The 18,371-nt window shown below is 40.9% G+C and overlaps 1 protein-coding gene across 1 annotated transcript in view; it reads left to right on the top strand.

Annotated features, from left to right (window-relative positions):
• The first annotated feature begins 16,918 nt into the window (after positions 1 to 16,918).
• TNFRSF19 (TNF receptor superfamily member 19) overlaps positions 16,919 to 18,371 on the top strand; it is a 65,117-nt gene continuing 63,664 nt past the window's right edge. The window contains exons 1-2 of the mRNA XM_044442073.1: positions 16,919 to 16,981; positions 17,253 to 17,342. The gene's annotated coding sequence lies outside the window, so the exon portion shown is untranslated. The remainder of the gene's footprint in view (positions 16,982 to 17,252; positions 17,343 to 18,371) is intronic.

The following is an 18,371-nucleotide window of genomic DNA, read 5'->3' as shown; positions in this document are numbered from 1 at the left end:
GAGTGCAGGACATGGAATGATCAAGTCAAGCTGCAACAACCCAGATTCAGACTGGATATCAGGAAACATTTCCTCACTGTTAGAGCAATACAACAGTGGACCAGTTGCCTAGAGAGGCTATGGGTTCTTCTTCCTCCACACTAGAGACGTTCAAAAAGAAACTTGACAGCCATCTGAGTGGGATGGTGTAAATTAATGTCCTGCAACAGCAGCAGGTTGGACCTGATGGCCTTCTTGGCCCCTTCCAACTCTACTATTCTATGATTCTGCTTTCAGAATGTCAATAGCCCTCCTGCAACTACACAGTTGGATCTATGCCATTAAACAAGCTCATATTTTAATAATAAAAAGTAACAATTTTGCATTTTTCTTTTCTGATATTGGTTTGTTGTTTGGATCGCACTAAACTTTTAGTGCAATGCAATGATACTGAATTTTACTTAAACAGGATTCAGTGTATATCATTCCAAAGGAGAAAGAATATAGAACTTCCGCAAGTCATGGTATGTAACCACTCTTTTCCCCCCAACTTGTAGCAAGTCAAAGGGGTCTTTGTTTTCTGATTTCCCCCTTCTAATTCTTGTCTATTTCTTATTATTGTTCTGATAATACTTCCCTGCCTTGCAAGATTCTTCATGATCCTTACATGAAAGGTAGTATGTTAAGACGATAATAATCAATATAATTATAAAACATCCCTTGAATTTCATTATTTTTTCTAATGTGGCTGGGAAAGATGTAATTGCTGTTTTCATATCAGGGATACATTTTTTTATGGCTGCTGTAGGTACTTTTTAGAACACTGGGCATGTCTGTTCTTGGAGGTGAGTATACATTTTCAGCTGCTCATTTCTACTGCCTGCTTTTTTGTGACAGACCCTAGACTCTCAAGTGTACATCCAGTAATAGCAATTCATCCAGTGTTAGGATGGCCACTCAGACATCACCAAAAAGGAAGAAATGCATCACAAAAATAAAGAAGACACAGATTTGCATAACACACGCATGTATTGAAGTATATGTAGAAATGCACATTTATAATAAATTATTGTAAGTTTAATAGAAATACATTTCATCATAGAAGGCAAGGCTGTGACCTGGTGATCTATGAGTCTGTTCATTTTGCTGTCTGGATCTAAATCACAGAATCATAGAATAGTAGAGTTGGAAGGAGCCATGAAGGCCAACGAGTCCAACCTCTGCTATTGCAGGGCACCCATTTGCACCATCCCACTCAGATGGCTGTCCAGTTTCTTTTTGAAGTTGATGGGGAACTTCAAGGCCCCTCCTGCTTATGGTCCTTTACTTTTAAAAAGGATTGGAGCAGACAGCCCTTTCAATAGAAGATGCCTTGGAACACAGAACTGTTTTTTGTAAAGTAGATGCTATGGTCATCTACCAACAGCAGCCTCTCCATTTGAATGTACATTTGGGAGAGAGAGCTTTGCAGCAATGAAAGGGAAGGGAAGGACATTCTCAACACTCACCCTGTTGGGTTCTTTCTCTGTGGGTTTTCACCCTCCCCACATGGTTTTCTGTTTTACCAGCATGTATCTTGTTAAAGCAAAAGTTCTGAAGGAAAAGGTGTACTTTTTAAGATGCTGGATACACATGCACTGGACAGACATCAGCTTGGAGCAGGTATTTTTCCTGCATGAATAATAAGGCAGAATGAGTCCTTTAAGATGCTGTTTGTTCTCTACAGTTTTAAATGTATTTATTCTTGTGTGTCATCAAGGCAACTCCAATTTATGGTGAATCTATGAATGAAAGCCATCCAGAATGCCCTGTTCAGAACATCCCTGCTTGGCTGATCTAAATTCCAGACTGTGACTTTATTTATGGAGTCATTCTGTCTCTTATTTGGTCTTCCTTTTCTTCTTCTGCCCTATATTAAGATATATTTTAAAATATTCTGTCTGGTGATATGCTGCCTGCTTAATCTTTAGCCTTTTAGCCAATCGATTACAGTCCCATATGCATTAATGTTGCTTCTATTTATAATATAACTGATCACTATTTATCAGTTTAATTTTGTTATATGCCACTTTGGGAACTCTAGAATTCAAAACTGGCATACAAATGTTTGTGGGAGGGGATTAACTAAATAACTGATACTAAGGTGTGGTGAAGTGTAATTTTGGAAATAGCTTTGAGTAACTAAGGAAGGTGTGGACTGGACTTTGCCCATTCCCTTCCATACTATGGTGAAGTCAGTAAGAATCACCTTCTGCTTTGTTATAAATTAAGGGGCTAGTCTGGGAGAATATATATTCTCTGATATTGCTGTCAGCATGGAAGCTGGTTAGATTTCATCCAAACATTTGAAGTCATCTCCTACGGAAGACAGAAGGGAGAATGCAGGACAAAGAGTAACAGGTGGGGAGATCAACTGAGAAACCTAGAGGAATTAGAGAATTTTGTAAGGGGAAGGATAAAGTAAAACGATCATGATCAGGGCAGGTGATAAAGAGGGTTAGGATAATAGATTATTTATCATTCTTTTATTTTCCATCAATAATTACACTTTTAGACTTTAGTACATAAATGTGTTCCAGTTTGGGGGATTCTAGGTTTAGACCCCACCCTGCAGTCAGGTATACAAATGGGCAATTCCTACCCTGTAAATCAGGAGGATGAGTGGAGAAATAATTACAATGGGCTAGAATGGAAAGAAAGGTGGCATTAGAGTCAGTTGAGAAACTCAGCGAGTGGGATCTGAAAAAGAAAAATGCTAAGTAAAAGTGGCAAAGTCAGCGGTAAAAAAGATATTAACAAGACATTGAATTTTCTAAACATGTACTGTATTTAGCCCTAATAGCCCATGACATGGGATAAATGGAATCCCCTTTGATTATATTCTATACGGTAATGTACACATAAGTAGTTCCACTGGGTTGCTCTTGTAGGACATTGTCACAAAGAACCTACTCTAAAATATCTCCTAATTTCAGCTTCCTCCATTTTATGCTTTGTTTTTAATAAAGCAAGCATGCTTGGGGTGCAAAAACATATCAGAATCTCAAGAAATGGCTGCGCAGGGTACTTTTATATCTGAAACAAAAGCAAGGTTCAGTACACTTCATCTTGGTCTCACTTTAAAGCTAAGTTTCTTAGCTAAGATCTCTAGCAAGCAGTAATAACAATATTTCAGGGAAAACTGTGCTATTTATTTTAGTCATTAGGCCAAACCACTGGTGTGCAGAGAAAAAGTAAATGCACCAGACATTGTTATGCAGATTTTCTCATTTCGCATATCCTCAGGAAAGATTAAATCTTAAATTGCCTGTACTTGCTGATAGCTGAAAGCCGCTTAAGTTGATTGCAACACCTGGGGGGAAATAATTTCATCCAGAACAAAGGTTTTTCGGATTCAACGTTTTTCTGGCATGAGGCACTTTTTTCTGGGGTCAGAAATGACCCCATGATGTGACTTATGCTGCTGCTGTTGTTATAGCTGGGTGAGAGTCCAAAAGGGTGGTGAAGGAATTGTTTCATGACCAGTAAATATTAAAGCCAGTGTGGTATTGTGATTGTATGGCATTCAGGAAATGCTGGTTCCATGCTCCAGTCAACCCTGCAGCTCCCATAATGACTTCAGGCCAGTAACACTGACTCTCAGTCTGACCTATTAATGAAAAATATTGCTTGGATTCTGATGGGTTCAATGTTTCGATAATATGGCTCAACTGATAGCTCAGTGACAATTGCATGAGCTGCATTCATGCAGATGTATCCAAGTAAACATGGAACAGCCTCCCAAGAGCTGTTTGCCTGGCACCTGATTTAGAATCTTTTTGGTGCCAGGCAAAAACAACATTATTCTTCAGACATTTTAATGATTTAGCTTTTTATAAATTTTAATGGAATTAAATTTTATTGAGTCACAGAATTTTAACTTATATTGTTTTAACTTCTCATGTTACCATCTAACTTTCAGCTGTATATTGTTGTGAACTGTATATTATTGTAGATTGTGTCTGTTATATTATTCTTTTATTGTTATATTATGTATATTATTGTTTTATTGTTATTTAATTGGAATTTCATTGGAATATATGTGGAAATAGGATAGAAAGAACAAAATAGGATAGTAAATAAGAAAGAAAGAAAGAAAGAAAGAAAGAAAGAAAGAAAGAAAGAAAGAGGAGCCCCCATAAGCAGATGTACCATAGATGTACCACGGGCAGTTTCCTATTTTCACAGTACCAAACCAAGATGTTCGACTGTCTGAAGCAGAGCAAAGTGGAAGGCATGTCATGAGCAGAGCCGAATGGAGCCAGGGGTCAGACTAAATGGGCCAGGAAGCCCCTCCTGACTCACTCTGTTTCTGTTTCTAAAATGAGTAAAGTCTTCATCATGCAGCACCCATGGCTGCATCATGAATCCCACACCTCCTTCCTGCTCAGCCAAGGGACTTTATCCTGCTGAACAGGAGGGTCAGCCCCATTTGTGTGTTTGAGTTTAAAAAAGCTTCAGTAGATACCTGTGGATCTGCTTTGGTTAAGCACTGGGAGCTGGAGTTCCACTAGAAATCACCCGGAGGTCTGTCAGTAGGTCCCAGCCTACCTTCTGACCATGCCTGATTGACCAGATGCAGTAGTGACACAGGTCCATTATGTTTGTGATGGTGCTTCATTACCTATTGAAAAATGAAACTAAGGTGTCTCCATTATTTAGGAGCTTTATAAAAGGAAAATCTATTACCACTTCAGGCCTGCTAGGTTTTAAGAGGTTCTGTACCAGCATGCAGTTTTAATAATGTGACATTCTTTCCAGAGGTGCTGATTTCCCCAGGCTGTTGGAGTTAGATCAACAGTATGTATTAATATAGCTAAAATGGACTAGAGTCAAGCTTTTGAAAATGATTTCCTGAATGGTACTGAACTGCTGATTTCATAGAGATCCTTTTCTATGGCCACTTTTTCGCAATGCAGCGCTGATATTCACTCAGACAGTCTGATTTCCTCCAGAAGTTTTGGACTACAATTCCTAGGTGTCTTGACTATTGTCTACACTGACTGGGGTTGATGGGTACCAAAGTCTGAAACAGCTGGAAAGCACAAGTTGGGGAAGGCTGTTCTACAGAGTAGTTTGATTTCTATTCCAAAGTGGAATATATTTGTGGAAATGATAGAAAGAAACTGTGAGGAAGAAACTGTTCCCCAATGCCCTTTGGTGGACCAAGTTCACTGTTTGCATTGTTCATGTTTAAAAGAATGTACAGTGGTACCTTGGCTCACAAACACCTTGGTTCACGACCAAATCGGGTCGCGAACAAAAATTTCATGAAAATTTTGACGTGGGTTGCAAACTCCGCATTGGGTAGCGACCAAGATTGCAGCAATCTCCCTATGCACCCCCAACCCTGAGTGGGGAGATGGCCACTATCACAGTTGCGTTCATGCAGGGAGTACGTGTGTGATCACAGGCGCACTCCTGCAGGAAAGACGGGTGCAATCTCGGCCATCTCCTCCCCACCCAACCAGCACAATCGCAGCCATCTCCCCACCCCACCCCCAAGTAGAACGGATTCAGTTTGTGAGCCAAGGTACCACTGTATCTCAATAAATTCCTTATTTCTTTTACTTACCCATTGTGGTATTCCAATAAAGTTGACGGCTTTGGGTATTTTTCATTAATTAGCTTAGCTGCATGTAGAAGCACAATGTAATTTATCTTTTATGTTTTGATCATGACTGGGTCCTTGATGGAGCATTAATGACAATTTACATATGAAAATGCCCAAGGTTCAAGAAGACAGTTCGTAGTTGTGTTTGAGTTGTAGAATGTATCAGATCAGACAGGCATTTATTGTCTGCTTTTCTTCCAAGCAGCTGTTACTGAACTAGGCATAGTGGGGAAGCCAGTGACCAGCTAAGCAGAGTGCCTTGCTCAATCTGTTGTGCAGGGCTTGCTGCTCTTGGCCCCTGCAGGTCTTGCTTCACATGCTTCTTTACCTGTCATCCAGACTTAGGTTGGACAACCCTGCAAATAGAGGATACCTTCGAATATTCTACTCCCAGATATTTAATGGTATCAAATGGCACATAGTGACAGCATTTTTGTCAGCTGTCTTGTCAACATGTCTAGGATTGGAAATTGTTTTTAGTTGTTCAAATTGTTTTGACAGATATTTAATATCTGTATTTTGCTTTTGCAGTTTTCCACATTGCCACGAAGTGTCTAGAAAGCTTCAGCTATTGGGGGTATAAAGGAGATTATGATGACGACAATGACGATGATGATGGTGAAGATGACAGAAAGTTGTCCTCAGCAAAGTAGGTGTTGTAAGCAGCTGATTTCCCTCTTCCTTTCAGCAGACTCAAAATGAAACCTTAGAAGCACAGTTCTTTTATTGAATTTTAATTGGTTACAGAACAGTAGCAATTACAGTAGCATCCTCTTTGAAATGTGAGAGAAGCATTTGCTCATGTAAAGAGTTGAATCCAAGCTGAAACTTCACCTCCTTCCCTCCCTTTCAGCAAAGCTTCTGGGTTCACCCTCAGGGCAGTTCCTGCTGCTTGCAGGTCTGCTCATTTCACCTGTCATTGCCTGACTGAACCAAGGCGTTCCTCCTGCATCCCCATCTTCTCCAGTTCGGAAACATCTCCCTCCCATTATCAGGCAGGCTGGTTCTCACACTCTCCCTGAGAAACTTCACTTGGTAACCTTGGAACTGCCAGGTCCTCTGGCCTCCACCCCCTGGTCCTCCACCTCCTTCTCGGAATCAGACAAAACTATCTGAGCAGAGTGCAATGCCCACTCTCTACAGTAGGACACATGGATGTCCTAAGAATAAGGTGTGCTGGTGTTAACACATCCAGGAACAAATGGCACAATAATTTAGGGCAAAGTATCAGTGGCATGAAAGGCAGCTAGGAAACGTATTTACAGGAAAACACAATGAAGTGTCTGGAACAGGATGGAAGTATTTGGCCACCATGCTATCATCTATATTTACAGAAATGTTCCCACAAGAAAGGAGTCTGACATATTATCTTAGAAAAATCAACACCTGCATTTTCTGATGGCAATTTCTATTTTTGTCATTTGCTATCCTGCAAGGACAGATTTCAGAATCCCTGGTTGCCCATGGCCAAGTTATTTTCTTAAACACAGCCTTCTGTGGAAACTTCACATTAAAATGTAAAAGTTATTTACATCCCTTTAATTCCAGATGGCTTGTAATTAAAGTTAATGATGCTGTTCTTTGATACCTTGTGGGAAGATATTTAAGATACACAACAGAGGTGCTGGAAGGAGGAAGGCAGAACATTTTCTGTGTGTTTGAATGCCAGCCAAATAATTTTTAAACTTTCTTTGAAGAATTTTAACTGACCCAATATCCATTGCAGATATTGCTAGATGCATGGGTTTTGTCCATTCCTATGTCATGAGTGGAGCTGGCTGGAGCCAGGGGTCAGACTAGATGGCCCAGGAGTCCCCTTCTGACTCACTCTGTTTCTATGTTTCTAATATGTGTTGTTCTTTCTAAAGAGATGCTAATCCAGTCAACCTTCACAGATGTATGGTTTCCACTAACATACTGTATGCATAGGTTTCCAAAATGGCTATTTGCCCTTCTACCAGTTCTACAAATGCACTAACTTGAGAGTGAGAAAGCCTTCAAGAAGATGTTCTTATTATTAGATGTTAGAAATATTTGTACTGCTGAACAGCTTATGTTTGCATTGAAGGGAAGTGTGGTGTACTCTCAAGCCAGCCTCTGTAGTTGCAGCTGTCCCTTTAGAAGCAGTTTGATCTGCAAGAATTAGGTAATGATCATGTTTAGCTCTGATTATGCCAATAAAGCCTTCACATGCAGGGTTCTGCTACTCAAAATGTCCATTGAAGGTACAAATGCAGACCAACCAACGTTTTTCCTGGCTATGTGGCAGTACAAAGAGGAAGGAGACATAATCCTTCTGCTAATCCCGCAGGCTTCCGTTTTAGCTGATTGGTTTAATTTTCTTGGGCATATTTAGCTTCTGACTAATCAGGCATAGTTATTTGAGGTCTACCCCATGTGAAGTTTTTAATTGAAATGCAGAGCTCCAGGGAAATTGAGAAAGATGTTCCTCATGTCAGTGCAGTTATTTTTGTCAGTCGGTGATCCAGATTTGTACATTGCTACTTGGCTGGTCACTTGCAGTGATTAAGAATTGATTTCATTTAGGGAAGTATTTTCCTAAATTTGTAAGGAGTTGCTTCCCCCACTGCCGCCTTGCTTCATTCCAGAAACACCACAAATGGCTAAAGTAGATCTATGTGGGGAAGGTTTGGCTAGTGCATTTTTCATACATTGGGGACTATGCTAGATTAATTGGTGAGGCTCCCTTATGGGCTAGGAAATTTGCCCTTCTGGATATTCTGGAACATATTAGTACATGCAAGAGGGTTTTGGGCATTTATAACTCATGTGAAATGCTAGCCTCTCTTATGATTACAGCTGGATGAAATGGAGATTAAAAGTCTGGTCTAGTACAGCAAATAAACAGCGATCCATAAACTGCTGTCCAGATTGTGGAACCTTTGGGAGGCTCAATTGTCTACTTTTCTAATGGCCCTTTGGCAAATGGTAGAAACATTTCTGTTTCATTAAGCCTTAATTTTCTTTCTTCCCCTGCTGTGATGTCTTTGAGAAGTTCACCACCCTCACATTTTCCTATTACTCCCTCAAAGACTTGTAAAATTTGTCCTGAATCTTTAGGAAATGGCTAAGTCTGCATTACTTGACTTGCTGGGAAGACTATTAACAAAATGCTACCTAGCTTCTCTTTGAACAATAAAAGTTTTATTATCCCAAATATTTAATGATAAATAATTAAGGGTTCAAAAATGTAAATTAGCAAAAAGTACTAGTTGTATCAAAGGGAAGCCACATAATGACACAAGCTGGCTCACAATGAATTTTGGATATCTGGCATAAATATTGTGAAAAATTGTGAGTTACAGCCCCATCACTTCAACAAAGGGGTTATTTGAGTAACTAACAGTTATGAGACAACAATATTCCAAACTAAAAGTGTACTTCAGGTTTTCGCTTCTCAACTAGTAAGTAAAGCTTGATATACAGATGTCTAGGGAAAAAAAATATCCTTAGGCTTAATTAATAAATTTTGAATAAGATGTTAGCCTCTCAAATGTATGATTCAGAATCTATCCTACTAGCTTAAAAGGTTTCTGTGTAAGCCATGTTTCTATATGTCAGTTTTTCAGGATTGTTTAGTAACAGTATAGTAATTAAGAATGTGAGCCTCATTTATGGCAGGTATTGTTACCTATGAGGTAACTAAATGGGAAACTTGGTATTATGAGTGGGTTCTCTCCATTTTAATTACATTCCATCAGTTGCTCAAAAGTTCTAAACCATTGTCTTCAATGTTTCCTGTCTAGTTGTTTAGGGATTGCCCACCTCTTTCACAGTTCATTCACAGGAGTATATCCCACACTGAGAAGTAAAAAATAATAATTCTCATGATGCAGTGGGTTTGCTTGTTTGTTTTAACTTTTCCTCCCTAATGCATTCACTTTATTTATTTTATTTATTTAAAGCATTTTTATCCCATCCTTTGCAAAGCCTCAGGGTAGCTTACAACAGTTAAATAATCATATAAAATACAATTAAAACATTCAATAATAACAAGTGTTCAAAATTAAAAGAAAGAAAGAAAGAAGAAAAAGAAAATGTGACTGTATAAAATGTAATTAATTTCTTATTAAAATTATTAATTTAATTATTAAAATGATAGGTAAATAAAAAGGTCTTCTCTGTCACCACAGAGAAGGCCCTCCTCCTTACCTCCTTCAAAGAGGGTTCCTAGAGCAAGGCCTCCCCTGCTGATCCTAAGGAGCATGAGGGCATGTAGAGAAAGAGCTGTTCCTTCGGGTACCCTGGTCCCAAGCAGTTTAGTGCTTTATAGGTTAGTACCAGCACTTTGAATTGAGCTCAGACTTCAATTGGGAGCCAGTGAAGCTAGTAGAGGACCAGCGTTATATGAGAATAACGGCTGGCCCCCATCAGCAACCTGGCAGCTCTATTTTGTACCAATTGAAGTATCTGGACCGCAGCCCCACATAGAGCGCGTTACAGAAATCCAACCAGGAGGTTACCAGCGCATGTGTCACCATTGCTAGGCAGTGCTTGTCCAGGTAAGGGTGCAGCTGTTGGATCAACCAAAGCTGAAGGAAGGTGTTCCTTGCCACCCCCATCACCTGGGCCTCCAGGGACAGCTTCAGGTTGAGGAGCACTCCTAGCCTGCAGACCCTGTCCTTTAGAGGGAGTGCGACCCTGTCCAGGACAGGACTGAAATCACTTACCTGAAAACTTGAATCACCCACCAAAAAGACCTCCAGCTTATCTGGACTGAGTCTCAGTTTGTTGGCCCTCATCCAGCTCATTACCTCAGCCAGGCACCAGTTCAGGACAGCCACTGCCTCACCTGAATTAGATATAAATAAGAGGTAGAGCTGGGTGTCATCAGCTTACTGATGAGTCCTCAGCCCAAACATCCTGATGACCTCTCCCAGTGGTTTGATGTAGATGTTAAAAAGCATGGGGGACAAAATAGAGCCCTGTGGTACTCCATGGCAAAACTGCCATGGCGCAGAGCTATAGTTCCCCAGCACCACCTTCTGGAATCAACCAGCCAGATAGGAGCAGAACCACTGCCATGCAGAGCCTCCAACTCCCAACCCATCCAGCATATCCAGAAGGATACCATGGTCGTTGATTTCAAAAGCCGCTGAGAGGTCCAGGAGAACCAACAGGGACGCACTCCCCCTGTCCCTCTCCCTGCACAGGTCATCATACTAGGAGACCAAGGCAGATTCAGTACTGTAATCAGGTGTGGAGCTGGACTGAACACACTCTGCACTTTTCCAATTTTAAAGTAGCAAATAAATGGCTGGTCACCACATACCATACATCAGGAATTAAATTAGGCAGAGATTTAATTGGGACATGCTAATCAAGTGTTTATCCTGTGACTTAATCACAAAAAGATGAGAAGTACTGCTGGTTGGAGGTTCTCGTGATCTTAGAGGAGGAATTCAGCCTGTTCTGCAGTCCCCACAAAACAAAAAACATTTCAAAAGGATGCCATGCTAAATTAGTTAAAGGCAAAGTTAAAATATCCAACTTTTATGCAGTAAATATACCATTGTTTTGTTCCATATACAAATCAGGGACATATGCAGCAACATTTAACAAAGCCTTTCCTCACATTGTGGAAAAAACTAAATATAATTTACTATTATGAAAAACCATAAAATATATCTCTGTCAGCCAATGAATTCCACCCGTATTTTTGCCTGTACACTAAAGGGATGGCAGGAGATACATTAAATGTATGTATTCCTGCCAACAACTGGATTTGAAGCTGATGTAATTTTTTTGCTTGTTTGTCTTTGTATTTGGATATTTAATAAAACATTTTTAAAAACAGTTTGGCAGTATTGTTTGATCCATCTACACATATGGTTGTGCAGGCAGAAGTTGTGGCCATGAGTAATTTTACCAACAGAGTGAGATGCCAGCTGCACCCTTTCCTGAAGATATCATCACTGGTCCTGGTGGATCATATTTTTCAGGGCTAGTAGCCACTGATGTGAAGAAAGGGTTCAGATTTGTTAGTTACAGTCTGGGAAAGCCAGCTTGTATGGAAGGGATGGACTCCACTTGAACCAAAATTAAAGCAGACTGCAGATGCTTCTGGAAAGTATTTTGAGGGATGTTTGCATGCAAAATTTGGACAGCCATAGGGCCAGAAACAGGATAACAAGGATCTGGGCTGGCTAGACCGCAGGGCTCCAGATTTTAAAAACTGTTCTATAAGCACACAGCACTATTATCAATAGCAACAATTTTTAAATTGCCATCTTTACCTTCCCTCTGATGTTTGCGATTAGAACAAAGAATGCTTGAAATGGTTTAGCCTTTGGTTTTCACTTAAACCCAAGTACACAAAGATTAGTACCTCTTGCAAACAATAATTTTCTCTAGCACAATCTGCCTTTGAAGTGAGGTAGAATCATTTACATATGTCCATGGCTTATGTATATTTCATTCAAGCAATCTTAGGCTGATGGTGGGCTACTATATGGGATTGTTTTACAGGTACAGACAAAAGAAGACTAAAAAGGATAGAGGTAACACAATTGCATGAATTATAAAAACAGTGGAACACTCCAGCCAAAACATAATACTTGTCAGTTTGTTGATTTTTATGGGAGACATTTAAGAAGATTTTTAACACTCCCACTTAAGTTGCTAGGTCTTTAAAGCACTAAATTGTGTCAAAAGCTTTAAAAACAAAATAAATGAGATATATTAAATTTTAGTTCAATCTATTTTAAAATAAACCTGTTTACAATCTACCTTTAATACAAAATGTATTAAGGCTAAAATATATAGTGTTTTCATTTATACACACATGGAAAAAATAAAGTGCATAGATTTTATCAGCCTCCATCTAGAGTTGTATTAAAGCTGCTCCTCTATATAAAGAATTTATAGGAAAATAGCTAACCTTTGAGGTCACAAAAACATTCACACAACACAGGAGCTAAGGTTGAGCCACCAGTTGGATGGAAACAGTCAGTCATTTATGACCTTTGATGCTGGACAGTACTGGTTGGGCTGCAGCAGAGGGAAAGATGGGAAGCAGCATTACTCTGCTAAGAGGCCAGCTTCCTCAGGCTCCTTTGTTCCTTGGCCAGATGGGGTGGACTTCAGCTCCCACTGTTCTTTACCATTAGGCATGTTGGCAGGAGCTTTTGGGAGCGGAAGTCCAAACCATCTGGAAATCTTCCTTCTGCTACATGACAGTCAAGAGAAGAGCAGATGGAGCTGGCCTCTCAACCACAACCTCCAGGACAGAGACTAGAAGAGGGACTACTCCATCAGCTCTGCTACACGATCAGCTCCATCATGCTCCTACTCTCCTGGTTTCCAGCTGGTTGTTACAGGAACTTTGCCTGAGCTTGTCCATCATCTTCCTTATCCTTTTTCCTGCTGTGTTATGCTTTATAGATTAGCTGTGGGCAGGGTCAGTCAACTTCATGTAAGCCACTCTCAGAGACTTTTCAGTGGAGCTTTCTACAAAAGCTATAAATCATGGATCCTCAAACTATGGCCCAGGGGCCAGATCCGGCCCGCCATGGCCATTTATCCGGCCCACCTCAGAGGTTTCCAATGCACCGCATGCACCCACGCACCACGTGGGGGCTGCGTGCACCCGCCACCGCCCGCCTCGTCCCCCACATGGGGAGGCAGCGGCTTGCTTGCAAGAAGATCATTTTGGACTCGCTAGGAGAAATCAATCTCCAAGCGAGAAAGCCGCTGCATCGTGTGGCCGCCGCTGCCTCGCCTCCCCTCCCCTCACCGCGCACGCCCACCCGTCTGCACCTCGCCATGCCCATGCACCCTGCCCCCCACATCAGTGCCCACGCGCCCCGCCCCTGCTCCCTCGCCAGCCCCGCGTGCCCCGCCGGCACCACCTTTCCGGCCTGCACCCAGCACCGGCACCTTTCAACTGACCCCCTGGTGAAAAAGTTTGAGGACCCCTGCTATAAATAAATACAATTTCACCAGGCTAGTGAGAAGTTCTCATGCAAATATTTTATTAACACAACCAACATTAATAAGAGAACAGCACAGATTCACACATTACATTTCCAATCCTTCCTGCAATGATTCCCAGAGTTGTAAAGTAAACATGTATGGCATACCTACCAACAATGAACCATTTTTTAAAATTGTTATATTATCATTATTTATGTATGTGTTTATGTATTCTTTGTGAGCCGCCCCGAGGCTTTGTTGCGATGCAGGCGGCATAGAAATGTTTGAAATAAATAAGTTATTGTTTCCTTTTTTCTGCCCTGTGCAAATAGTCCCAGAGTCATTGAGTCCTCCACACTCTTTCGCTGAGGCCAATACCTGCTCTTGAATTTGGAAACCAATTTATTCTTTTTGCTTCGGCACACAGCGTGTTTGTGGATTGTATCTCACCACTAGGATTATCTGGGACTTTGCTTAGTCTCCAAGATTGTTCTTCACAATCTGTTCCTAACGCTCTCTCTATCCACCCTCTATCTGGGCCTAACCCAGACTTAAGGACCAGAGTTCCAGTGGCCGGGGAGGTCTAGAATCCACTTGTTGCTTAAAGATACTGGTTTGCCTTTTATACCCAGAGACACAACAGTGTCTCCATAAGAGACCATATTCAGACTCTATACATGGAAGTGACCCAGCATCATTTGTGAGTTCCTTACTTCCATTCTCAGTGCCTCACCGACGACCTGCCACCTAAGTTGTGGTGGTCAAGCTGACTGTTTAGAGCAGTTGCAGCGGAAGGTCTTGAGTACAGCACAACCATTTGCCACTTTTTAAAACCCCTTTGGTTTAAATCATTCCCTCTCTTGACCATTTCCCCAGTCTCCTCAACTCCTGATGTTTGATGTAGTCAAGTCTAACCCTAACCCTAACCCTGTTTTAATGCTCTCTTTTCTATTTTTCGTACAAAATTATGGTGTCTCTGATGCCACTAATATCAGCCGACGCTCCATTCAGGCTTTTCACTCAGCCACTATGTCAGAACAAGTTGTGGGTAACTCCTCTATTAGCTGTTCCTGGACATCTTGGTACTCTAGCATGCCTGGGCAGTCTGAAGCTTTTATCCCATGAGTTGTAACTAAAACCTGGAAGACCTGAGAGCAGCCTGTGCAGACAGAGTCCTTCTGTTGTGATTTTCATCTATTTTAGGCAATATAGAAATGAAAATAAGCACAACAGCAACAACTAATTGTGACCAACTGCAAAGTAATGTCCTTTGATTTCTCTTCATTCTGAAGCCAGGTATGTATCATGTTATTAATTATGTTCTGTTTCTTTTCCTTTCCTGTTCTAAATCAAGCTATTTTGTTCCTTCTCTCTCACACACACACACTTTGGAGCTTCTCAATTCACCATCAGCCCATTTCCAAAAACCTCTTCCTACTCCTTATTCAGCAAACAGTTTTTCCAACCTCCATCTTTGTGTATCTCTGCAATAAGACTACTTGAATTAGTGTGATGGTCAATGTACTAAGTATTTGCCATAAAAACCAAGCTGTATTTCACTTTTGTAACTTGTGTTTATGTGTGCATTAAAAATAACATCTGTAATGTTTGACCAAATGTTTGCTTGAACTATTTTCCCCATCCCCTGAGGTAGAAGTATCTATTCCCTGTTTTATTGAAGCACTCTGCATAACTCTGCTTTGTACATTCTACAGCTCTAGAAAAGACCCCTGTGTTTGACACTACATATGTACATATGTGAGTTTACCTATGTTGGTAAATAGAAGATGTGAAACATTATCCATTTTCTCTACATAATTGTATAAATCTCTATCATGCTGCAAGCCAATTTTTCTAGATGCTTTAACCTTTTGGAAGAAGCTCCTCAAATCATTTGGTTGCCCTGATATACCCCCTTTCTAGCGTTACACAATCCTCTTTGATATGCGACAACCAGAAGTCTATACAGTACTTCAAATGTGACCGTAGGACAGATCTCTATGCAAAGATACCACAAGGCCAACAGCTTGATTTCCAATCCTGGCTAATGATGATGAGCTTAGATAATATACATGGAATAGCCTCCCTGACACCTATTGGGATGAGGGATAGGCCTACTTTTTGAGTCTCATAACTAAAGAAATATTTGAATTGATGGTTCCTAGTCCTACATCGAAATCTGACCTTCTTAAAGGGCCATCCACATATCCTTTGTGTGGGAAGGGTTATTACTTAAATGATGTCTTCCCCTGAAGGAGAAATAGGTGCAGCCTTTTAATGTGCTTCCTGTCTTTGTGCTTATTCATGTCAAAATGGGTGTTTTCATCTGGTGCTGCACCTGGTGCAAGAACAGCTTGTGTGATTTGTGAGAGGGAGCAGAGGCCAGAAGTCAGTTCCATACCACCCATCAGAGAAATAAATGCATGCACAAAAACTGAAACGATGCTTATATCTCAATCACAACCAAAGGCACCTTCTGCAGAAAGGAGAGAAAATAGATCAGCGTCTAACTGCAGATGAGCAAGAAAGGGCAGGCAGATTAGGGTATCAACTCAGTTCCCACAGGAGTATTAATTAACCATCTTGCACAAGGATTGCACCAGTGGTAATGATAAAACAATGCAATGATTCCCAGAAACTTTTTCAAAGCATTACAGCTCTCCCAGTTCCTGTCACGCTGGTGACTGCACACATGCTTACTTGGGAGCAAGTCCTATTTAAATAAATGCTACTTCCTTCTGAATAGATAGGCACAGGACTATCTATTCAGAAGGCCCATGAGCCTCTCTTTTTGAACTTAACAATTTGTGGACTTGCTAACACATTTTTCTCCAAAGCTTCTTCAGGACTTAAACTGAGTGTGGGAAATTGTGTGTCATGGAGGTTCTCCTTTTCCCCTTCTGTTGGTGGTTTTGGTGGTAATTTCTTGGCAGCTGTTGCAAATCCTCCTACAGGTTTGTATTTGTGTGAGAAATTTTGATTTTGGTCGGACACAATGCTGATAAACGCTCTTCACGCTGTTGCACAGAACATTTCAAAATCTCTGTCTCTTTCATGACTTCACATGAAAATTCCAAGTAACAGAAACTTTGAAAGGACTTTCTTGCACTGTTTACAGCAGCTAACTCAATTAAAAACCACACAGACTCTTGTGCAGTTCAGCTGTGTTTCCCCACAGGCTGGATTACAGCTCTCCAACCAGTCCCACAGCACTGAATGATGTCATGGGATCAGTTCAGCGAGATGAAAGGCATAAGCGGAACCCGCTGGCACTGGGGAAAGCTTCCAACACACAATCCGCAAGGAGCACAGCTTGAGAACAAAAAAGAGGGAGAGGAGGGACAGGGAGAAGCTACGGATCCAGCCATTCAGCTCTAAGAACCATGCATTCCCCCAGCACGACAAAACAGGGGGGTAGGTGGCCCTCTAATGATGAGCTTTGATTAAACCTATTGAAGAACCGGGGGAAGGCGCAGGAGTGAGCTCCACTACCTGCTAAAAAGAAAGGTCTCTCTCTCTCCAGCCTCCAAAGCACAGCCTTTGATGTATGGCAGCAGATCACTGATCAGATTACAAGCATTTGGTCTCACTGCTCGTCTGCCTTTGATCTGCCTGCTTAATTTTATTTTCCTGGATTTGAAGTTTGCCTGGGCTTGTGCTGACACACTTTTTTTTTTCTTTTAAGGAGATGAAGGCATTTAATACAGAAGCTCTGGCAGAGTGAAACTGAGTTGCAAAAAGAGTGGGCAATTGGATAAGCATAAGAATACATCAGGTACTGTATTTGTTATTATTTCATTTAAATTTTAAAACTTATTGAAAGGCTATAGAGTGTTGCTATTGTTTTTAATGGAATGGCTAGTTCGGAAGGTCAATAAATTATATGCATTGTTCATACAGATGTTTGCAGTTTAAGACAGGCATCTCTCGGAATGTAGGTAATATTCTTATTTGCAGAATCTATAGTGCATTATTTTACTGCAAATACAGCTACTCAAAGCATGGTATAGAAAAAGAAATCAAACTGAAAGTACTGACAGTAGCTTTCATATTCTTGAGAAGCTCTGTGTTTTTCATTACACTCTTGGGAGTCCTTGTTGCAAAAACATAGCTAAATATGTAGGTCTTAAGATTTGTTTAGATTCACGTAATGAGGTCTGTAGCTCAGATCTGTATACATTCTCCTAAGCTCTTTGAAATAAACAGAATGTTTGACATTGAAATTATTGGAGGATCATGAGTCTGCGGTAGCAACCCGTTGCCAGTTACTCTCAAGCTATACTCCGAGGATTCCATGGTTATCAATGAAACTGAGTTCTGAGGAAATGTGTTTAGAATTGAGTTGTTCGCCTCACTGATGTCTAAAGTACAACCAGAAGACTGAGTGAGATACTGCTCCAACACTGACGAGTGTGTTCACGCTAAGCCTTACTGAGTCTGATGGAGCTGACACACTAAATATGTTTAAGACTGCACCCTAAGTTATGCCTGCTCTATTTTGTTGTGGGCAGCTCTGGCCCCAGTTGAAATGTCTTGTGCTTTCCCAAGCTCAGGTTCTCTCGCTGATGAGATTGTCAGGACAACTCCACATGCAGATGGAGATACCACAGATGCTAACTCAGTGGGGAAGCTCTGGCACGTGTAAGAAAGCTGTGTGCATGCAAGAAACTATATGTGAAAGACTCTGGCAGGCAGCAGACACACAATTAGTCTAATAAGCATTCGGTAAAAGCTTGGCATTTTGGCATTAACAACACAATGGTACACATGGTTGCTTAGAAATAAGTCCCTCTGTGTTCAGTTG

Source organism: Varanus komodoensis, unplaced genomic scaffold (assembly GCF_004798865.1).
Source record: "Varanus komodoensis strain SLA01 unplaced genomic scaffold, ASM479886v1 scaffold4, whole genome shotgun sequence".
Lineage (NCBI taxonomy): Eukaryota > Metazoa > Chordata > Lepidosauria > Squamata > Varanidae > Varanus > Varanus komodoensis.
Note: the sequence above shows the minus strand (reverse complement) of the source record. Positions and strands in the feature narration are given on the sequence as shown.